This window comes from Haemorhous mexicanus, chromosome 2 (assembly GCF_027477595.1).
Source record: "Haemorhous mexicanus isolate bHaeMex1 chromosome 2, bHaeMex1.pri, whole genome shotgun sequence".
NCBI classification, from domain to species: domain Eukaryota; kingdom Metazoa; phylum Chordata; class Aves; order Passeriformes; family Fringillidae; genus Haemorhous; species Haemorhous mexicanus.
Genome location: NC_082342.1, coordinates 90,641,708 through 90,666,558, shown reverse-complemented (window position 1 = coordinate 90,666,558; position 24,851 = coordinate 90,641,708). Strand labels below are relative to the sequence as shown.

At 38.8% G+C, this 24,851-nt stretch overlaps 1 protein-coding gene across 1 annotated transcript in view; it reads right to left on the bottom strand.

Moving 5' to 3' along the window:
- The window catches only part of ATP10A (ATPase phospholipid transporting 10A (putative)), a 110,082-nt gene that overhangs the window by 68,308 nt on the left and 16,923 nt on the right, over positions 1 to 24,851 (bottom strand). The window lies entirely within an intron of this gene.

Below are 24,851 nucleotides of genomic sequence, written 5' to 3'. Positions count from 1 at the left end.
AATGTTCTCCCTTCATGTGCAACCCTCTGATGCACCCTCACATAGCTTCCCCTTGTTCCCTTTTTCCAACAGGGAGAAACTCTGTATACTGCTGCACATCACAGCTGGACAAAGATCCCTAAATGAGAAGAATTTCATCACTAAATCTAGAACTACAAGGACATGTTGTGTGATAAAATGCAATCCTAACTACTCTACTGGTAAATGAGACTCTAATTTCTTTTAACTATTTCTATGCTATTCCCATTCTAGCCAGAGCTTTGTCTGTTACATCACTGATTCCTGCTTAGTTACTCTGAACCATTCATTTTGGAGTACAAACACTAAATCTCTCTAGTTTTAAAGGCCATGCTAGTTTGATGCTTTTTCAGGTTTTAGTTTTACAGCAGGCACAGACTCACGTGCTTTCTTGGCATTTGTGGAAGCATTTGTGGAAAGTGATTTATTCTGTTGTGATTTTGAAAGAAATCAATTTCAAAACAGCCCCAATATTGACTTGTTAAAATACCTCCTGAAAATGGGAAGCTAATATACTGACACTTTTCTAAGCCACTAGAAGGCTTTCTTCTGTGTGAAGACCAAGATAATTGTCAATGCTGGCACTGTCACCAGAGACTGTCTCCTGGGACAGGATTTTAACTGGCAGAATGGGATTCTGATGAGGGGTGAGGAGAGGTGGCAGCAGTTGTTTTATCTTGTTTAAAGTATACTATTTTTAAAAACATCACTTTCAGCAGTAACGTGAATAGATTTGTAACAAAGTGGAAACAGGGAAATCCTGACAATGTTGTTACTTTGGAGTTACTGACAGTTATGCCTTCATTGGTGTTAGAGGAATTAGTAACTAAATTGGCATTTATTCATTTATTTAGTCAAAATCCTGAACAATAAAGGGTCAGGTATCAGATCAGGTTATATCCCCCAGAATTTCTTCACTTCAACATCCAGTTTATAAGGGGAAGAATGAAAATTATAGCTGTGATTTCTATTTTGATAAAACCTGAAAAGGATTAGTACGTACCAAATGTAAAACATTATAATCTCTAACAAAGGCAAGTAATACACCTACTAGGTGTTGAAATTACACATTTTCTTCATAATCAGGCTGAAACAAACATTTAACTTTCTCTGCTAATGAGTATGAATTGCTTTGAAACCCAGTGTGCCATAATACAGTACAAATTACCGCACTGCAGATCTGAAGGGTTTGTTAGCTCTGCAATCTGTAACTCCAAATCCCTTTAAACGTGTCTGTTGTTCTTCATCCTTTTTAATTTAACTGTGAAACTGGGTGATGTACAAATGCATGTACAAGGAGTAGCAGCACAAAAGCACGATCAGGATAAAAATAGCAAGTAGTCCCATACTATGCTATAAGCACTACTATTTTTTATTTAATTTCTATTGTTTGAAATAGCATTGCTATTTTAGCATTTCCTCATCCCTCACATGGCAACTGCCACAACTATACACACAGTGGCAGGAAGGGTGGATATTAAGCAACACAAGGCCAAATGGCTCTGCTGGAATAAATGAAGTTGTTCAGCCTGGAAAACAGAAGGCTGCAGGGAGACCTTATTGTGGTCTTTCAATATATAAAGGGGACTTGTAAAAAAGACAATTATTACCAGTGCTGATAGCCACAGGACAAGGGGTAATGGTTTTAAACCAAAAAAGGATAGGTTTAGATGAAACATAAGGGAGAAATTTCTTATGGTGAGGCTGCTGGGACATTAGAACAGGTTGCCCACTGAAGCTGTGGATGCCCCGTCCCTCCAAGTGTTCAAAACGGGGCTTTGAGCAACCTGATATATTGAACAGTGTCCCTGCTCCTGGCAGGAGTATTGGACTAAGCGATTTTTAAAGGTCCTTACCAAGCCAAACCATTCTATGATTCAATAAATCTATGAATGTAAGACCTCTTGGATATGCACCAGGGCCCAGGGCACAGCCCCCTTCATTAGGCACACGGGAACAATTTGACCCCATATTCCACTTGATCAGCTCTTTGCTAACAAGGGTCAATAGTGGATGGAAAATTACTGTCTTCATGGAAAATTACTTCCTAATCCTCTTTACACTGGGTTGCTCTGTGTCCTCTAGCAGAGCTCTGAACTGAGATTTGTCTCACTGCAGCCAGTGAGTGGTCACTGCAAGCCATCTCTGCAGAGTATGGCATGACACTGTCTTCACATGGGCTGGTTCAGAAACGATCTGGACCATGACTACATCAGGCCCTATGAAACCTTCCTTTAACATTCTCAGCCTAGTCCTCTGAACATGCAGGTTAGCTCACCTTGAGACACCCATCATATTCTGCAGCCAGTACAAACACACCAAGTGACCCCATTGATAAGGTTAAGCTTTTTCCATTGATTCTGCAGAGACAGCACTTTGTTGTCCAAGTTTTATATTACCTACTAAATGTTTATTCTTGCTGTTATATTGTGCCAGTAAGATTATATAATAGAAAGAGTTAGAAAAGCCAGATTTTCTACAAGGAAAAGAGCCCAAAAGGATGGCAGTCCTCTGCAGTCTCAGTACAGGGGTTCTGTGGTGGTGCATTCCCTACCCTGCCGGGGTCTGCTCTACCTCCTCAAGCCTGTCATACCATTTCAGTAATTCTCATTAGGCCTTGGCTTTTGTGTAATGAGTTGGGCAGTGAAATGTCCCTTGACCACACCAGAAACCTTTGCACAGCTAAGGTGGAGTGGCACTGTTCATATCAGGGACATGTGCTGTCTGACCAAGGAGGGCAATGAGAAATAATCAGTCACTCCCTAATACCCTTGGAACATTACCCATCTGAATCATAACTCCAGTGAAAGTGGGCTTTTGAATAATTTCAGTAATTATTGACTTGGGTGACAGTCAGGATGGAAATGGACTAATGAAAAAAATGCCAGTCACCTTGTGACCTTACAGACAGTGGTCCTCTGTGAGGCCCTTTGAGTTCTACCAGACCACAGCAGGCTGTACCAGCATGTCCCTCAGAGTGGGATGCCACTCAGAGCTAGCAAACTATCAAGACTCAGAGGACTGTCACCAAAAGCTGATGAACTGGCATGGGCCAACACCCCCAGTCCTCGACACTCAAGCCTCTCCCATGGAGAAATGCCAAGACATTCAGTGTGACTAATTCACTGACACTGCAGTGAAACAAAGTGGAACTTTTAACAAGTTCCTTTGCGCCTATATATAAATATATACACACACATGCACACACACATCTTTGTGTCTGTGACCATGCATGTATGAATTGATTTAAACACCCTACAGATATCTGAGTTACTATTTTGATTAAAGTTAGTCCTATTTAATCACTTTGTAAATATTAAATTAGTCAATTATTGAGTACTGCTAAATCCTTCAGACATAAACCATTTCCCATGTCTGAGCCTTAGACTGAACTTAGCCACACCCAGGCTGCATCTGAAGTTTAGAAAGCAAGAGAGTCCATTCTGAATCTTGTGACCCAACAGCAGGATATCCCCACTAAATCCTTTAGGTATCCCACGGATGAAGACTGAGATGAAGTTTGGATTGAGCTGCACTTAAGCTCCTCAGAAGTTTAGAAAGCAAGAGAGCCCACTCCATAACTCAGGACTCAACAGGGAAATCTCCCTCATCCCCTGTACCCTTACCCTGGTCCTTGTGTAAAATATGAAAAATTCATTATAATTCTACTTTCTCTGTATGCTTCATCTCTGTAGTAATAGAGTGAACTCTGACATCAAACTCTTTTAAGTCACGCTTTCACAAATTTATATTAAAACCTGCTTTTGGTAATACCTTTGACTGCTACTCTTGAAGTGGCCTAAACCACTCCTTTGTGACAGCTGCAGGCACTGTTGGCAGGGACTTGTTAACAAAAGCTTTTGGCAAGTTTACTTCAACGTCATCAAACATCTTGGAATATTTTGTGGAAAGGCTCAAAGAATTCTGGCAGGAACACAGGAATGGGAAGCAGCATCTCAGTAAGTCCAGTCCCCTACAATGATCACAGGAAATTGTGACATGGATATCTAGGGCAGAAGCTGACACCCCACAACTCTAGCTCTATGTGCCCTCATTTATCATGAGCCTGAAGATACATTTTATTACCTACAATATACTTAAGGCTGATGCTACAAGAGATGAATGCTGCAAACCATGATGAACCACAGGTGGAGGTCAGAGATACTAAATCTTTCAAGCTTGGAGAGTTAGATAAAAGTCCTACAAATCAATATTCTGCCTTGAACTAATGCCATTCTGCAGAAGGAATAGATATTGTTGTTATTCTCTAGTTAAATCACAATGATGAGCTATTAATTTCAGACACACTATGCCCAGCTACTGTAATGTGTTCTGTTGAACTCAAATATTAAAAATGTGCATCCTCCTGCACACAACCTAATCTTTATCAATATACTTGCACGCAAAGAATGTATCTGTCAGCTGTGGTTTAAACCCACAGTCACGTAAATCTTCATGCTCGTCTCTGCCACAACTGGAAGTAGAACCTTCCAGTGCTTTCACATTTCTGAGCATGTTGTTACAGGTAAACATTGACAGAAATATAAAGATGAATAGCTCAAAAGTCAGCTGATACAGCTGCATTGACATCAACACTTTTGTTAGCCAACAGCAAACGTGGTCCTGACAGGAGACAAATTGTAATGATAAAGTGCCCTGATCCTAGCACATCTGCTCTTGAATATGCACACAAAAAGTCTGAAACATCCTTTCAAGTGTATGGACATAGAGAAAAATACTTTCTTTGCTATTAAAAATTTGTATTGGTCTGCCATTAGTCTATTGCATATATTTGGCCAATGCTCTGTTTTGAAGCAGAACAGCCTGCAGGTGAGTGCCAAATTTGAGACTTCGGTTAGCAGCAGAACTGCTACTCTGTTTGGCAAAAACTGAACAAACCAAAACTATTGGTTATTTTTTAAGAAAATGACAGTTTATAATTTAGAAACACAGAAACTCATAAATTAGATTTTCTTTCCATATTAGTTATGCTTTTTCTTCTTCTGGTCTCCTTTGCAACACGAGCTGATAAAGACCATGCTCATAATTTTGCTTTCTGGACATGCAGACTGTCCAGAAAACAGACTATCAAGTGATGACTTGATATCTACAAAAGGCTGGAGATTTTCAAACTGCCTCAATTCAGAAATCACAAAAATAATTATTTAATTCTTTTGAATGTATTTTAACATTTTTGGCACAATAAGGAATTTTTAAAAGTTACTTAAGATAACATATATATACATGTATATAATAATAACTTCAGATAAAATATGTCTTGCTTTTTCTCTAGAATTCCTTTTTTAAGTTTGGGAAAATTATCATAAGTAAAGCTTGGCAAAGAAATATGAAGACCATGCAGCTGTAATCTGTTCCACTTGTGTAAGGTCTGCATGGTAGAAATTTTAGAAATTAAATTGAGAGGATGGGGACTACTAGGTAATCATTTCTTTCTTCATGTACTTCTCCACTGACAAAAATTACAGTTAATGAGTGGGAATGGCTGATGCAGATTCGCTCCATCAGATCCAGTGCCTGGGACACCCGTCCTTCTAAGTAGTGCTGCCCTAGCTTAGTCCCAGCACAGGCTCCTAGATTCACCTCAGCAGCGCTTGTAAAACACGTGTACCAGAACTTTCCAAGATGTTCTCTTGTACTTTTTGGGGTGTTCAGCCTGTTTGACCTGGCTTATAGAGCATACCCCTTCCTGCATGCATTCCAGCTGCAACCCAGAGGTTTTCAAGCCTCTCAAAACATCCAGATAAAATGCCTTTTCCCAGTCCAAGCCCATCCGCTGACCTGCTTTTGAAGTAACAATTGTCTTTACTTCAAAAGAAATCAACTCCTTTGCCTTCCCTGCCAGCTGAGGTTGGCCAGTAGGATTTTAAAGAAACAGCAAGAAATTAAGTCTGTAGAAGAGGAAAAGCCCTCCACAAAACACAGTCAAAGAGCTGTTGTGCATGTACAAAGCATACTTTGTATCTGTTCTTGATGTCAGTCCTTCCTTTTCATTTCAGGACGTAGAAATAGATTGGGGTAGCACAAAGAATGATTCAGGTACATCTCTGCTTCCAGTGATTTAAAGCAAGTTCCAATCAATTGCCTACAAGTGCTGTGACAAATCTTCTGGTTAGGTACGAGCCAACTAAAAAAAACTTGGGAGATAATTAGCAGGGCCCAAACAGAGCAGCAACTTCTGCAGGAGAACCTCAAAGTAAGGCAAACACAGAAGTGTCACATCAGCCCAGACTATCTTTAAGGAGGCTCCAGCATCTAGCTGTTATGCCATAGGTCCTTTATGCTCATATGGTTTTCCCAAATCATCAGGTCTTTCTCTTGCCTAGTCTGGAGCCTTCACCTTCAGAAGGTGAAGGCTCCAGTCCCTAGACCTGCTGGTGAGGAGAGGGTTCCCACTAAGGGAGCCCATAACACTCTATGAACACTTCAGTGGCAAGCAGAGATGTTGCAAAATTCATCACAAGCTAAAAAAGAAGAGCTGGTGGACAGCACTGAAATATGTGAACAAAACTGCTGCGTTATAAGCAGTATAGATTATGATTTGAAAACTATGGGTGTAGAAGATCTCAGAGTTTAAAAACAAGTGCTATCTGTGAGACCAAGGCATACACTGCACAAAGTCTGAACATGTCAAGTATCTATGGAAACATGTTGAGAACCATTTGGGTACAATTACAATGTTATGGCAAAATGAAGGAAAAACATGTAGCATAAGTTAATGCCAAAGGAGGTTACATAATGCCCAGAATATGTCTCTATTCCACCACAAATGATAACATCTGTTTCTATGAAAATAAATCACTAAGAGACTCTGAATCTGATACTAATCAGACAAAACAGATTAGTAGAGTGTGTTTTTGAGAAACACTGAAGAGAATGAAATCTCTCCGTAACTGAAGTTTCCAAATAGACTCCATAATCTTCACGTTATTTTAGGGGCATTATTTTAATGCACTTCAAATATCCTTTTTTTCTTTTTAGGAGGGTGAGCATGTGCAAATGTATGTTACAGCTGCCAGAAGCAAATCTGCATGTATAGTGGTGATGAGGTATAAAGGTGACTTTTATCAATTCATACTTTCTGGAAACCACTAATTTTTTTGCTACTAGTGAAATTTGCTATGAAAAGGTACCTAGGAAACCTCAACAATTCAGACTTATAATGTGGAAGTAGTAACTTAACTTCTCTTGGTAGTGTTACCTCCATTATACCTCATGTTGAAAGAAACCTCACTATTGTTAACTATAATGAAATATTTACTACCCGGAATAAATGATTTTTCAGCCAAGAAACTTGTTGTGATAAAAGCAGAACATGTAATGAGATTTTACACAAACTGAAGAAAGGAAAGCTGTCTTCTAGAACGTGATTTTAAAACAAGACTGTTCCAGAGAGACATCTAGTATTAGGGTTTCTGTAAGTGGCATGACTCTCAACCTCAAGCACTTTTGCTGCCAAAAATGCTAAAAACGTCCAATCACTCTTCCAGTAAACACATATATTGGGAGAGAAGAATATCAGTTGCTTTATATATAGCAGGACAGATAGATCATGGTTAGTATTGAGGCTTTCTAAATGGTATCACACAAGGAGGTGGAAGGGGAAGAACAGCCTGGATGTGACCTGACTCACAGCCAGGTACGATTCTCATCCTGATTTTCAGAGCCATCACAGATATTAACATTGAATAATTCCATTAAAGTGCTGCTCCAAACCACTGTAAAAAGATTCAGCAGAGCTTGGGGTTCTGAAAACATAGAAGAAGAAATAACACCCTGCTGAAGGGAACTCACTGAAATAGTAGATGCCCAATGACACAAACCTCCTGAATCTGTGCCTGCTGCCTAAACAATTAAAGAAAGAGCAGGAACTCTTCCTAGGGAGAACTTAGGTGCCAAATTTTGGTAAGACTTGAGCTCCATGCAGGAGCTTTCCGGGGTCCTTATTCTCTAAACGAATAATTAATGGCTTGAGGAGACTTAGGAATACTGTCTGAGTGCCTAAAATTCAGGTGCAAGATAGATGAACAAATCTGGTGGATTACACACTCCTTTTGGTGCATTCCTACTACATTTAAGGCAGTGCAATCAGATGACCATTCCAAGGGAGCTCTTCAGGTCTTAAACGTGCATTTTGAAAGGTAAATTAAGCATGGCTCTGCCCAGTTAGTGAGGAAAATGCCAATCTCTAAAAGTTTCAGACACTTCAGTGGAAATTTTATTCCTTATCATTCCTCTTGTTCTGCACATCTGCCTCATTTGATCTCGGAACAGCTTGACCCAGGACATAAAATAAGCATTAATATATTCACTAAGTATACACAAAAAGATATTTACAAAGACCTTCTAAAGACAAGCACTTCTTAAGAAGTGCAGCTGGTTTTATTTGAAAAAAATTATTCCAGTTATTTTTAATAAGCATGTAAAAAATGAAAGAATTTTTATCAGCAAAGGTATTCCCTGTTAATTACATTCACTCCTGATGGAGTTGTTCAGCGATACTCAGCTTGGGAGACTATTTTTCTGTATGTAACTGTGCCATACATCTCCTTTAAAATTCTGAAGGCCACATTTTACCTAATCACTGCAGTAAAGCACTCTATAAATTAATACAGTTTGGCTATTTATTATTAACCAGAACATTAATAATTCATCACTTTCACATTTAACAGGCAAAACCAACATCTCAGACCAAATATAAGTGTTTAACCTTCTCCAGGTCCTCCTAAAAAGTTCTACATTTTCCTTCTTGTCTGGGCAACATCCATCCATGACATCCATCTCATTTGGATGTTCTCATCTGTGTTCACCGGGACAATCTAAAGTACAGGTTGAGGGTAGGAAAAATACTGAGTACCAGCTCAGATCTCAGTGGGTTCCAAGGTGCAATGGTACATTTAGCTCTACGAAGCCACTGTGCGAGAAGAAAGACACTGAGGTGCTGGAGTGTGTCCAGAGAAGTGCAGTGGAACTGGTGAGGGCTCTGGAGCACAGGTAGCATGAAAGGAGGCTGAGGGAGCTGGGGTTGTTGAGTCTCAATAAAACAAGGGTCAGAGGGAATTAACTGCTCTTCCCTGAAAGGAGGTTGTAGCCAGGTGGGGCTTGTCCTCTTCTCCCAGGCAGCCAGAGACAGGACAAGAGGAAATGGCCTCAAGTTGTGCCAGGGAAGTTTTAGTTTGGCTGTTCAATAAGATTGGTTCAGTGAAAGGGGGGTTAGGCATTGGAACAGCCTGCTCAGGGAACTGTGGAGTCACGGTCCCTGGAGGTATTTAAGACATGCAGGTGTGGCACTTGGGGACATGGTTTAGTGATAGACTTGGCAGACTTGGACTCAACAACCTTGTCCAATCTTGGACAAAGCTGGACTCAATGATTCTATGATGAATCTCTGATCTGATGCACAAACACTGTAACCCCCAGATGTGAAGCAGAAACACCTCCAGCATCAATACATTTACAAGAGTGAAGGAGTAGTAAAAGGCACTACAACTCAGAGGAATCCTAATTTGTTCATGAAGCTGGTAGAGAATAAGCCTTAACTTGTACTTCAGGCTGATCTGAGAAGGACAGTTGAAGTTTTAAATGTAGTGACTTATCTTAGGCTGTATCTGGCCAATTTTTCTGTGTTCAGCTGCTCTCATAGGTTATACAGCCTGTCTTTACATTTCTGGATCACTGCTTGCCCCAACAAGACAAGAATACAAATGCAAGGAAAAGCAAACAGCCTCAGGCTCTATCTTAGTACGAAGACATGTTTAAATTAGCATATTGTTCTCAAAACAAAATTTAAAAATATGAAAATCTCTAAAATTCTGGTATAAAATAATAATGACATATTTCCCAAAAATGCTTTCTTAATGACGATCATTACAGTCCCATCTAAACTGGGTCCTGGGAGCACTTCCCAACAGTCCTACCTGAGTACACAGACTGGGTTGGATCCTACATCAGATTGAAATCTGGGTGTGTGTAAGCCTCAATTTGCTATACTCTAAGTCCTAATGCAATTTGAATTCAGCCTTATATAAGGCCATCTTACAGAAATTCACAGAATATAAAAATGTTCCTCACTTCCATCAAAGAAGAATTAGAAGACCAAACTCCATGCAAATCATATGCAGTGATATGAATCTTTGAAGGTTTGAGTCAAAACAAGTATGCCTAGAGATGCAGATTTTATATTCAAAATTCTTGGTGAAAGTAAATAATAGAGATATTGAAGAAGTGAGAACCAGGAAATGTAAAACCCTACTATTTAAAGGAAATGTAGGTTGCCTTTAGTAACATTTGAGTAGTTCAGATTCAAAACTAGACTGATACTGCAGGTATCTAAATTTAAAAAAAAAAAATCAGGATAAAAATTCATTTAAAGCTTTTAATGTCAACTTGACTGTTTTCACACTACTTGCTGTTTCCTCTGAATTAAGGATGATGGTCTTCATCTCATTAATATTCCAAACATAGCGAGTCAATGAGTAGAGTTGAATATGAAATACTAAGCTAGAATAATACTTTTCACAATAATGTTTTCACAGAGAGAAATGTAGTCCTTTCCTGTCCCCCTGATTTACAATCAAAATGACTATGAATTATGTAGCTCATAATTCCAATGGCATTATGAGATACAGTCAGCTTACACAGACAGTACATCTCAACCTGTTAACACAGTTCTTCAGAGACCTTGTAATTATAGAGTTCTGCAGGGAAGCATGTAATCTTTTCCACTTGTCCACAACTACTGAACTATCATCAATAAAAAAGCTAATTTATAAAGAACAATACACCATCAGTACAAATTTTGATAGCCTGTTTCCATCACTTTACCAGACAATATATTTTCAAAATGAAGTGTATGTTACCATAATAATTCCCACAGCAATTATCCACACTTCTAGAAAATCACTGTCAGCTATAACCCAGATATTTTTAAGAGCTTGTTAGTTGACAGATTTGTACATATTTAAACAAAAAGCTTGTAAATATACTCTTCTTCCCTATTGCCCTATTACAAAGAAATAGTGTAATCTGTGAACACTGTTTCACAGGAGCTCTTTTTTTAATTAATTTTGAAGAATTTTAAATCTAAGCAGGCCAACTAATAGGAATGGATATTGTCCTTTGTTTCTTTTCACATGAAAGGTTACCTCATCAAGCTCAGTCTTTCTTGGAAATGACTGAATAATTTGTTGGCAAATATTATTCTCGCATTTAGAAAAACATTTAAAAAAAACAATTTCCATGCAAGATTTTCACTTATTGTTCATTGAACTCCAAAACCAGACTACAAATCTTGGCCAAATTCAGAAACACATCTAAACAGATGTCTAAACTCAGGCAGAAAAGCACTCTTTCTGGCCAAACTCCATAATGACAACTTCTCTGTAGTTCACATTCATACCTTCCTTGCGGGAAAAATGATAAAACACTGAAATTCAATATCCTAGGGGAAGAAAAAAAAAATCAAGGTCTTTTTTGTAGCCAGAAGAAGAAAGTGACTAGTTTTTGAAACACCCAGAAACTGAGCCTAGAGCAAGCAATTTCAAAGAGAATGTTTATTCAAAGGCTTTGAATCATGGAAGGGGAACAAGCAGCCTAAAAGGCTGCTAAAAGAGCTCCAGAGATCTGAAGCTCCTCAGCAAGTGGCAGCCACCCTGTTCATAGACAGAAAAAGCCAGTATTAAGCAGCCTGGCAGACAGACCGAAACGTTTGTGTCACAGCCTCTAAGCAGAAGCTAGTTTAAAGGTAAGAGTATTAGTTTTAAAGCTGAGCTTCCATCTGATCTCACAATAGGGTATTCCAAATTAAACCAGTCCAGTCATGCAGATAAAAGTTGTGGACCTAATGAAAGCAATTTTTACCTAGAACCCTTCCCCACAGGTCTGAAAGAAACTCAAAAGAAATAAAAAAATTTGAATCTCAGCTTTCTAGAGCTGGCACATGACCATTTTCAACTCTGTTACGCAAAGCTGTAACTGAGGGTTATTTTTCACTCCTAACCCCATCCTAAAAAACCCACACCTTAAATGTGTGTCCTTCTTTCTCTCCCTTAAGCAAACTCTTATCAAGACATTCACTTTCAGTCTTTTCTCCATCCATTTGCCATAATTGTTTTGCTTACATGTTCCTTCATCTGCAGTAATTAATGGGTTTGAACACTATGACTCCTCATTGCTACATCCAGTTGAGTGCTAAATCCTCTCCAAAACACCTTCCTCCTCCTTATCTAGTAGTTGCTATATCTCTGTAGACAGTGATCTTTCTTGCTAGCACCTCCTGATTGATTATGTGTCTGTTTTTAGGACTCTTCTAGTGGATAAAACGCTTTTCCAGACATTAAGTGGATTGCATTTAGCTCCATATCTGTGAGGTTAACTAAGGAGAAGCCTTTGTAAGGAAGACACCCCAGCTTGCTAAATTCCTAAAACTGAAAGTCATGGTTACAATCCCCTTGTGATGTGGATCTTACTCATCAGAGGAAAATAATTTTTCATCTGCAGGCATGAATTCAGACCAAGCTGCTTTGTAAACGCACAGCACAAATTCTGGAAATGCTTTCCCAACTACCCTCGACACAATCCACTTCTTGTGTAAACATATGTCAAGAGTTACTTCTGCCACCAGGACAGAAATCCAGTCTAGACATGTTCCAAAATACAGCAGGTCACTCTGTCAGCAGGCTACTGGCTTGTGTGCTGCCTACAGCTTGGTCTGTCTATGGAGACAAAAGCCATTCACCACTGGCACTTTCAGAAACCCAACTTACATATAAGCTGTGATATCAGAGTAAGAGTGTGGTATGAGAAAGATGTATAAATTCTTCAGGGTTAAGCTATCTAATTTTTTTTAATGTAATCAAAACAAGCATTTTTCCTAGACATTTTTATAGTATTTATTCTGCAGAAAAATACGTTGAATGTTTTACAAAGCACTCGAAAGAATCTTTAGTCATTTTTTGTTTAAGATGTGTAAAAAAAATTGCTGTCGGCTCAAAACCTTGTTTGAGATCTCTACATACAGAGCATCATTTTCCTTTATCTTTTCAAACAAGACACAGCAGAAACAGTGACACGATCTTAATCTGGGTGGAAAATGCTGTAGGCATCTCTAAATACCTCAGGTGACTACAGAGAATGCCTTCAAAAATTCAACCTGATAAATTCTAAAAACAAAGGCAAACCACTGAGTTCTGAAATGGTTAAAGGGCTTGTTGCATACATATTAATTTCTAACAGTTTTTGTTAGAACATATTAATGACAGGAATATTTAGATTCTGGAGACTATCAAATGGACCACTAGAAAGGGAGGCGTTCCCTAGCAAACAGGTTTTACAGCCTGTGCTACTGCCCATAAGCTGCTCCACTGCAGCTGGCAACCCACTGGAGGAGACCAGACCTTTGTTTATAATACTGAGTTAGTCTGAAGCATCACCAAATGGGAGTCCTGCAAGAAACTCCATTTGATACTTTGTGCAATGAAGCCATATTTGGGAAAGGTACCCATGGAATCAAACCAACAGTTAAAATGCAACTACTTTACAATTCAGATGAAAAGAGGGCTTCTAATCCTTCTAATCCTTAGCCCTTGACAAGGAAGAATGAAGAATTTCTCTCCTTTCTTACCATCTTTGCATCAATAAGCAGATCCCTCCCAGGATAGATCGATATTTTTCTAGGAGAACTCTGATTTTACACATATGTCAGACACCGATGAAGAGACTGACAGCAGAAGAGTCTGCTAGAAGGGAACAGAGAAATGAGAAGTGTATGAGAATTGAGAAAAGGTACATGAGATACACACAGAAAAGTGTGAGATATACATGGAGGGAAGTGTAAAGAAGGTTAAAAGCAGAGAAAGGGAAGTACTGGCCACTTGAAGACATAGAGAAAGGGTTTTTAGGAAATAATTTAACTGAAACAAGATCACAGAAGTTTGGTTTGGGAAAAATTCAGTCCAGTTTGAAAGTGGGGAGAAACTAAGGCTGGTTAGTAATAAAAGATTATCTCTGTGACTCTACTTTTGCTGGGGACTTCTGAACTTTATTGCTTAGCCTGCCAAACAGGGCAGTACTGTGCAGCTCTGTCTTCTGGATCTGTAGTTAGTTTTTGAGACCCTATAAGTTTGTGGGCCACAATGGTCTTTGGAGATATAGATTGTGAAATAAACTTACATGCTGAATATACGTTGAGGGCTGCACTTCTGAAGTGACTTCCATCCAAGCTGACAGGAGACATTAAAGATAATCTCAATGGACTATTCACATTCTGCTTCACATACATACAGGGCATATTAGTTTTCAGAGAGAGACTAAAGCAAAATGTACTTTACTGTCAATGCTGCAAAGATTCACCTCAGAGCAGAGAGACTTGTGCAGTTACTCCCAAGAAACACAAGAAGGTAAAAGAGATTTCCCTATTTGTGTCTTTCACAGCCAGCCTTAGTTCACTTGGTAAAGCATCTTTAGTTCTGTATGTTTAATGATATATAAAAGTAAAGGAAACAGGAATAATTGTATGCCCAATATGTACAATAAATCCTATTAGACTTTGTTATCAATCACACTTTACTTCCACATCAGTTCAATTGGGAAACATTACAGAAAATTTATAGATCCAGTTTTCCTGCTTTGATTTAGAATGAATTTGAATGTATTTTTAATCAATCTGGAAACTGAGAATGGTGAGACTAAAAAGTCTTACCAAAGGATAGAGGTAAAATGATATAACCCATAGACGAGGATTTTAAAATTAATATGGTTTATCAGCAGACTATTTCTTATGAGAGTGAATTTTATGTAATCAAAACCAAGATGAGGCTGTATCATTCTAGTTGGTCAGCCCAGATACAGCCCTCTCTGTGTCTCCTTCAATCCTAACAGAGAAACAAGTAAATCATGGTAACATATGGGAAAGCAGGAATCTAGTAGGATCCCATTTTTCTGTGAAAATATTTTGTCTTTTCACATGCACATACTGATAGCTATCTTTGAATTAGAAAGCCTCAAATGATTTAACCTTGTAGTGGAGTGAATGTTCTGTACTCAGCTTAACCACCTCAAACTTCAGTGCTGCACTCAGCAGAGCTCCATCAGCTGACCCAGAAAGTTACCCACTATTTAGCTGGACTCAAGTACCTGGCACTCATGCTGGACTCAGTAATTCCCCAGCAAAGCATTAGAAGACATTTCAAGCCACACAAGCCCAGACTGGACTGCAAAACCTATTTGTATCGTGATAATTTATTTGAGCTAGTATGTATTGTGAAATCAGGTGACCCCAACTCTGGGAATGACTGGCATCTGACTCCATGGCCTTGGAATGCTGAATGCTTGTTTTATTAAAACTATATTATATTACATTATAACTATATTAAAGAGAGATACTATACTATAATTATATTACATCATACTTACTTTTAACTAACTACTAACTGAAAACTAGTGACTCTTTGCTTGTGAGTCTCGACCTACACACGTGGATCCAACTAGTTACCTTTGGCAAACAATCTCTAGAATATATTCTACATGGGCACAAATACAGGAGTAGTAAATGAGGTAAGAATTGTTTTGATCTCTGTGCTTCTCCAGGAAAAAACTTGAGAGAGAGAATTATGTCTGTCTCTGTTCCGAGAATGTGAATGTCACAAACATGCACCTAACTGCTAAAAAATGGAAGGTTTTAAATATGGGTGTGGGACACTGGCAGTCTTATGTTTATCACAGGCTGTGAATCTGTCCAGTAAAGTACTAAAACTGAGAGAGCCTTAGCCAAACTCCAGCATCTACCAGCTACAGAAGTGTCAAAGTAGTGACAGGCTGTGCTTAGAACTGACTGGTTAGCCTAAACCAAAATAAATTATGTTTGGCACAAGGCTAAAACCATCATCATCTGAAATACAGAGAAAATGAACAAAGATGACACCTTATTTTCTAAACCAAGAAACATATGAAATAATAGAAAACAATCAAAGTTGCCGGATCATAAAACACTGGAACAAAGTATTTTTAAATCATGTAACCTCACTTTAAACAAATCTGCATAAGTAGGTTTGCATATTCCCCTCAGGTGGCAGATCTCCCTATCCAAAAAAACCTAGGACATTTTAATGATCTTGCTGTCATTTTGCTTTTAATGGAAACTTGCCTTAAAGGCTTCCTGATAGACAGAATGTCTGTATCTCAACAGAGGATGGAAGACCATCTCTAAGCATCACTAGATCTATTATTCCTAGTCTAACAAAACCTATTGCATGTAGCTCAGAAAATACAAAAAAGTGTTCCTCTGAGGTTAATCAATTACTTTGACCAAATCTAAGAAATTAGCCAAAGTTCAATATTAATGTCTACAATCTAGGGAGATAAATATAAATTCTCTGATTTCTTTACACTAAAAACCTATGGCTCCTATTCATACAAAGACATTCAATCCTTTCTTCAAGCAGAATCATATGCTATTTTTTTAAAATAGCTTAGTGGAAAAATGAGAACATATAATTGTTTGCAGACTGTTTACAGACTATTTCACTGTTAACACATCTCATTCAACTCTGTGCCTAAAGTAGGTGACTCAGCAAAGTTACCATGTATGTCCTTGGCTATACTAATAAATCCCTGTGAATAAAACTACTGCTTGTATTGTACTGATTATTATTTTATAGTGTCTGGCCAATTTTTAACTAAAAAAAAATATTTTTTGCAGTCTCTGAGAAACTGGAGTTTATGTAAAGATGTGAACTATTATGGTGGTCAAAATGACATCTGTTAACTGAAGTGGCATTATGAGAGATGTGAGTCTAGATTTTGTTACCAGTCATAGAGTATACAGATACACTTAAAATCTTCTTGGGTTTGGTTGGGCTTTTTTTTAGTTTAAAAAAAGACTATGAGTTTCAAAACTTGCAATCATATTTTTAGGGTGGTGGTATAACACATTAAATACATTAAATGTCAGAATGAATAACAGCATCAAAAGAATCACAGACTTCTCAAAGAGTTTTATGTCAAAATTCTCACTGATGACAACTGCAGATTTTTGGCTGACCTTTCTGGCATTAAACAACTGCAGAAAAACACCTACAAGGACGTAATTCTAAATGTGATTGCCTTTCCAAAAGCTTTAAAGTACAAAAAGAAAAGACAAGACATAAAAGTCTGACTAAGTGCTGTCATCAATATAGTATTTCACAAAAGCTTTCTGAAAATGTTACTTTCAATAGCATCAGGTGTGAAGAGCAGTGTAATATGGCTTATAAATTACTGGAAGGGCTGTTGACACAGGTTAATAATAAACGGCAGCATATGCAGTAGAAAGAAAGAGTCACAGAGGAATGCTTGCTAACTCCAGTTTTAGTCACCATTAAAGCTAATGATCTGTAGGCAGCGCATGCATCATGGTAAACTAGACCTATCAAATACAAAGTACAGGACCTACTGAGGTAAGTTATCTTCTGTCTGCTTTATTACACAGGCATAGCCATGTTAAATTATACTGATGGTTTTATTAGCACTAGGCTGTATTGAGTTCGGTTTTAAGACAGCTCCTTCATTTCAGCTCTCACATTTCAGAAAGGAGTTCTTAATTCAGTGCGTGCAGAAAGATGCAACTGCTCTTCTGAAAACCCTCTGAAAATCATGCAAACGAAGAAGAAATTAAATAAGCTCCTAAATACAACACTTAAGCATGGACTTGCAGACCATGTGGGGAAGAGGGCTGTGATATCCACTGGTTACGTCACAGGTGTCAATGACACAGAGGTTAGGACATGAGAACATGCCAAAGCACAGGTCCCACTCACACAAGATGAGGGTGTGGATGGCAATGCTACCATTAAACACAGCCATTGAAGGTCAGCAAAATTTGTAGCTAAACACAGAGATTATTCCATCATAGCAGGGATTTCTATTCCTCTGACTGCTCTGCAGTTTGAAATATTGCCAGGGACCTCAGCAGTCCCTGGAATGAAAGGGATGAGAATCTGGGCAGAGTTCAGAGAACACAAACACGGCAAGATCTTTATTAGGAAATACAAAAATAACTCAGTATGTTGCACAGAGCATTCAAATCATTTGCAGAGGTGTGATAACCTTACAAATACTGGAGCTGTCAAGTGAAAGAGGGAAGGCATTTTAAGTGTGGTACAAAGAGGCAAAGACAGAGCAAAAGAATGAAAATCCATTCAGAGGACCATCTGCTGCATTTGTGCATTTGCAGCAAATGCACAAATATTAACCATTAGACTGGGGCCAAAAGATCAGGACTGCTACTGTGCCCAAGCAGCACAACACCCACACATGTTGATAGAAACTTACTTTGTGTTACTTCATGTTTGCCCTGTGCTGCTTCAGAAGTACAGGGCTTTGCCTGCTCTGAGTACAGCTGGGGCAAGTTCAATGGTTACCTTCTGCAGCTCACCACAGACAGCTCACCACTGCCTTCCTGTAAGATGTGACTGATCATCACTTCAATTTCTGGAACAACTGCTGCTTCTTAGGTCAGGTCAGTTAGAAACAAAAACTAATTCCACTATTAGAAGTGTTGGAGTTCCCCTGGATCATTTTAACTGAACTATGCTAGGAAGAAACCTTAAGAGCAGCTAAATTGAGCAGCTGAAGGAGTGGAAGGGGGTCCTTGGGGCAACCAGACTTTCAGTGCTCAGCTGAAACTGGAACAGGATGTGTAACCACACTGCTGTCCTCTGCCTCCTGTCACAGAGGATGTTTCTACTGGAGGCAAGCAATTCTTTCTTCCAGACTGTGCAAGTCCTTTTGGCTGAGAAAGCATCACAGTTTCCAATAATTATGGTGGCCTGTCCACTGCTCACTAAGCTAGGACCACAAACTATCCAACACCTCAATTACTACCAGCAAATAAGGAATGCTCCTTATTGTTACCAGTCTGCATAGGATTAAAAAAGAACCCTACAAACAAAACCAGACAATCCACCTCAAATAAGAAACTCTAGCGTGTTTATGATACCCTGCCTGTATTATTTTACCTTAACTGAGTATGACATGAGGAAAACAAAAACAACCTTCCTGACCTCTCCACATTCTCCAAGAGTTATTTTTTCTGGAGGTTTACTTGGCACGTAGCTCAGAAATGAGCTGTTGAACAGAACTGCTAAAGGAAGATGTCTGTCGTGGACAAGCACCTCTGAAACTGTTAGTACAAACCCAACACTGACCAGAGTGACTTCCACTACACCCACTGGCTTTGAGAGCTGTGACCTTTCAGTGATCCAGCTTTGTCCCTCATGCACTATAACACACTCAGAATGCTCTGTTAGGAGGATAAATGAGTTTAATGAGTAGTTCCATTCTGGGAGACTGACCCTGCCAGTATATTCTGGGCTGTGTGGCTCATTTCTTAAACTAAAATATTCCCTAGAGAAAAAAAAAAAAAAAAAAAAAAAAAAAAAAAAAAAAAAAAAAAAGACAATTCTTGGCTGCAGGGCGGATACAGAAAGGTGGTTTTCCTAAATAATAAATTAGGTCAGTCTTTAAATAAGTCATCTCCTTCTGCCTGGATAAATATTTACTCCTTCCAAACTAATATTAGGTTTATGTGTCTCCCAAAAACTTCTTTCTTTTCTGGCTTTCATTAGGAGTTCTGGAGTCAGCCACAACAGAAATTAACTAAATAGCTTCAGGGTATTAAAAAAAGGAACACCAAAATAACAAAAAAATCCACTTGGGCTTCTAGTTTTCAATAAAACCAGCCACTGTTCATTCAGCACACAGATAAGTTATTTCCCCAACAAAAATGCCAACTGGATCAAATTAAACCCAAAATTTTCTAAATGGAACTTTTACAGTGGAAGGAAGGAATTTGCATTTTCAAAACCAACTGATAATTTACTACAAATTGAGTATTAGAGAGGCCTTACCCTTCCAAAGCCCAGTGCTCCAAAAGCTGCTGTGTCAAAGACAGGTGGAGAAGCAATATTTTGAGGATACAAGGGCCTGCTGTATATACACAGGGCCCAGAGAGTAGGGGGAGAAAGGAGGTCAGCAAAAAATTAGCATCAGAGAGTCTAGAGGAGAGGTATGAAATTATTAGAGAAGAAAAGCAGTGATTACCTTAGAACGAAAAATTCAAGAGAAGGCTATTTCACAGTCCACTCTGAATCTTAAAAGATGCCTGATGGCAGACAAATTGTCATTTTCACAAGTTGGATGCTTTTCTGGTTTGCAATAATTTTTGTTTCAAATTGCTGTTTCCTAATGATTTTAGTCCCTCATAGAAACACAGAATGATTGGGATTGGAAGGAACCTTGATTGAGGAAAGATCATCTCATTCCAAGCCCCCTGACACGGGCAGAGATGCCACTCATTAAATCAGGTTGCTCAGGGCCCCATCCAACCTGGCCTTGAATGAACCTGGCCTTCACCCAGAGCGAAGAACAACTTCAAATTTTTTAGTGATCCTTTTGTGTTCATTAGAAAGCTTCTGGTTTTAAAATGATCTAAAAGTAAACCAAAGAAACATTTCTTTTCCACTATGTTTGGTTTTTTGGGGAAGAAAACAAAGCCAAGTGAGTTGCCCCACTGCTCCCATCAGAGTAAGTTTGAGAGGAAGCGAATGGGTGTTTAACCACAAGGGGGTAAATCCTTGGATAAGAGCAAGTACAGACGTGTCCATGAAAAAACTACGGCTGGAAAGAATGGGATTTCTGAGGACTGGGAGATGGTACAGGAGGGCAGTGGGTGCACAGGCACTCCAAGGCAGAGTGTGGTGCACTCCTGAAGGAGGTTGTGTGACAGGTAGCATGGACAGAGTGCCATGAGCCACATGACATGTCATCTCAGCCACACAGTAACAGTTTCTGAAAATGAAGACCCTGACATTACAGGGAACCCTAGACAGCCCTGGGCTTCTACTGGCAGGCAAGCTTCTGTCCTTACTGAGCTCAGTAAGTCACTGACACCCATGTCTTTCCAGTACCTTATTTTTTGATATGCCGAGCACCAGCGGTTTTAAAATGCTCAGCTAAAAGAGCACACAGGAACTTATCATCAGGCATTGCTGCAATTCACAGCTCCTCCCTCTACAGAAAAAACCTAACAAAAACCTGAGGAATGTAAATTTGATCACTTACCCTTGAATTTTAGGAACAACAAAACATGGGAATTTATTAATCTCTATATATTCTTTCTTAAAACTGGGAATTATAAGAGCAAATAAGCCTGGCATCAGAAAGCCTTACATGAAAGAAAAGCCAAGCAAGAGCAACCTAAGACAGGTTAGGTTCTCAGTGGCTTTTATGAAAACAGTTTTGAATGCAGGTTTTCTTGTTCTGGAACAAGTACAAAGCTGTACTTGTTTATCCCTTCTGCTATAGACTGTGTGCATAGCTGAAGCAGAACAATCAGCTTGAAGAAACATTCCTAAAAAAAAAAAAAGGTCTGATTTTTTTTTTATTATTCAAAAGAGGGGAGAAAAACAAACATGTAATTTCAGTATACGCCCAAGAGCTTTTTTTTCCAAAAACATTTGTATTTGTTATTAGATCAGTAAGTATGCTTTGCTGGCCACATCAAAGCTCTTTAATTTATCTGTGATCAATCAGGAGTAAGCTTGTCAGATAATTTTTTTTTCCATCAACTAAAAAGAGTAAGCAGGAAAAAAAAATATCCTAGACATCAAACTAATCAAATTATACACGTTATTGGTCTCTAGCAGCTCCTTAAAAGTGATTTTGGAGAACAAAGTGGTCTGCTTTAAAATTACTTACAATTAGAAATATTTGCCATTTATTTTCCTTTCAGGAAATTCCAGTGCTTTATCCCAAACTCACTGATGTCACTGAGGTTTTCACTGTGATTTCTGTGTGCTTTGGAGCAGATCTCTGCTGCATTCAGACTTCTGTCAAGTAAAAGTCTCTGAACTAACCCCTATGCTAGGATGGGTGGGAATGTGCTCAGAATATCTCGCACAATGTCTGACACTGCAAATTTTCCCCTACATTAATAGATGACTAGCTATTAGGCAAAATATAGTAGTGAAAAACAGAACATGTGCAAAGTAATATGTAATCTATGGTCTTAAAATATGACAAAGAGAATAATTTACTTTAACTGTTTGCATTTCTCCGGATGCTTACAATTTTACAATGCAAAAAGAGGAAACTAATCCTGCATCCATTAGGAATACTGAGGCTTGTGCTATTCAGTCCAAGCAGGCAAGTCTCTAGATTCTTTTGGTATTATTCATAATTTGGGTTGTCAAGAATCAATTAACAGTTAAGTGAAGAACTTTGCTTTGTAATCTCAACAGATAATATGCAGCTATGGAGGAGGAAAACCTAACTACACCTTGACCTTGTGCATAATGGAGATAATGCCAAGTTTCTACACCATGGGTCAATTCAATTAATTAATTAAGGACAAGAATTGACCTAATCAAAACTTGTTAAGAGCTACTCAGCCCAGGGCTTTCTGAGGGAAGTGATGAGGCAAAGAAAGAACAAGATGTACTGGTTAAGACCTAAATCTAAACAAAGTTCAGACAGAAAACAATGTGCAAGTTTTTTATTGTACCACCAGGATAACTTCAAAAGGTTCTGCATTCAGTTGTAATCTTTAAGACAAAATTTTCCGCATCAAAACAGTAAATGATGCAGAAATCTTTTTAAAAAGTTGCATCCTATGTCTGGAAGACAACATAATTATCAGACAACAGTTATCTTGATATCACTAACTGTAATCTGTTTTCCATGGTGCACTGCCTTTCAATTTTTTTGGCTTTGATAAAACATAGGTTTTTGTACCCATCAAAAACCTGGTGTGCCCATCAATGCTAGCAACATGATATGCTCCAGTATGGAGGTCTTGAAACCATATGTAAATGACTTTATTTCTAGTGACAGATCAGAAATAGGAAACTGCTAATTTGTAGGAGAATGTCTTTAAAATTCAGGTTCCTTACACCATTTTCCTTCTTAATTAGGAAAACAGTGGTGAAATTAGGCATTTGTTGATTGTGATTCTTAGAATTACTGGGATGCCTCTGCAATCTGAAAGGTTAAAGCAACTTTCTTTCTAAACACCTGCTGTGTTATTACTGGAAATAGTGCTTTTCTACAGCAATTCGCACTCTAATCACTTCCCATCCAAGGAATGTCTGACTACCAATATTACTCCTCAAAAGTTGTAATGAGATTGAAGCACAATGTGAAAAACGAACCTTCTACAGATAGTTGGAACACTTCCAATTTCTGTTTATTTGTTAGGCAATTTTTTTTTTCCCCAACAGAAAGCAATTAAGTACTCTCTAGAGTAAAGAGGCTTAAGTCATCACCCTCACCTGTTGAGTAAAGATCCTCCTATTTGAGGCATGCCACACAGCCCTCCTTAAAGAAAATGTGCAAGTCAGCTTAAGTTGTATTTATAGAATAAACTTAGAGCTTCTCACCCGAAGAAACACCAAAAACCTCTTTTGTTCAACACTGCCCTATCTGGAAATAAACAATGGCATGGCAGCAGTAGGTGTGATAACAGAAATGATTGAATACAGGTTTTTTTTTCCAGTAGAATGCACTAAATTAGATTCTATCCACTTGTTATATTTGCAGTGTTCCAAAATTGCGCAAAAGGGTGCTGAGGCAGCAACTTAACTGAGATGAATCAAAATAGCTGAACTGGATAGGATCAAATAAGGCGACTGTCTCGTAGTCTTCGCAGTGTTCAGCCCCCAAACTGGAAGCAGTTACAGTCCCAAACGCAAGACAGCAGGAAATTTACTCTCGTACTTGGCATAAGTGATAGCAGAGGTTTTTGTGGTTTCTCTTATTTTTTACGTGCAAGCATTTTTCTCGTGAAGTACCGATCCAGCACTTCAAGCCTACTGATAACAAGCTTGTTTTTATCTTTCAGGGAACCTGTGTGTAATGCCTCCCGCATCTCCTGGATTTGCGTAGATGCAGGTGGAAAATTACTGCTGGGTGCATTTCAGGAGATGTCCAAGAGCACACAGGCCGACTGTCAGAGCTGAGAAAGGAACAGACTCTAACACTGCTGAGCCCCAGCATTCCAGTACTTCTATACCTGCACTGCTACAGTCCAAAGCCACTCTGCAGGAGTGGTAGGACTCAGATATGCTCACAGCTTTTGAAAGCCTCTGTTTCTTCAGTGAGAATGGTGGCAGAGGTACACAGGAAGAAAGGCTCCATCCACTAGTAACATGAGACTGACACTGAGGGCTCCCTTGGTACCATGCTGATGCAGGCTGGGTCTGGACTTGCTGCTCAGTTTGCTAGTGCCAATCACACTTGATAGGAAAAGTCAGGTCTCTCCAGTGAAAAATGAAGCATGACAACTGCTAGAAAAACACCAGGTACGCTAACAAAAGTACAAGAGTTTTGACAAAATTTGGCCTATAATGGAGCACAGGATGTAGCGCTACAAAGCATCTTAGTGATACTCGCAGCTACTTGAGAAGACATGTACATCCCAGCTTCAATAAAGTGACAGAACAGCACTAATTAGGCCTAAAACTTGCTAATATTAAGGTTAAAACTGGTAACAAAGTTTGATATTTAAAAAAAAGGGCATGGGTCTGTTAGTATGATTCAATATTCTAATCATCAGTATAAAGAGTACCTTTATGCACATCTACATCTACCCCCCTGGTGACACAAGGTTTTCATTCCACCTATTCAAGCTGTCCAGATGTGAGGAAGCTCATCTGTCCTACTTGCTTAGATGTCTCCATATCAGATGGCAAGAGGGGGGAGGACACCTTTGGTGGGGGATTCTTCTTAGCAGAAGATGGATAGGACCAACAGCTCTCTGGAGATGCCCATCTTTTTGTCCAGAA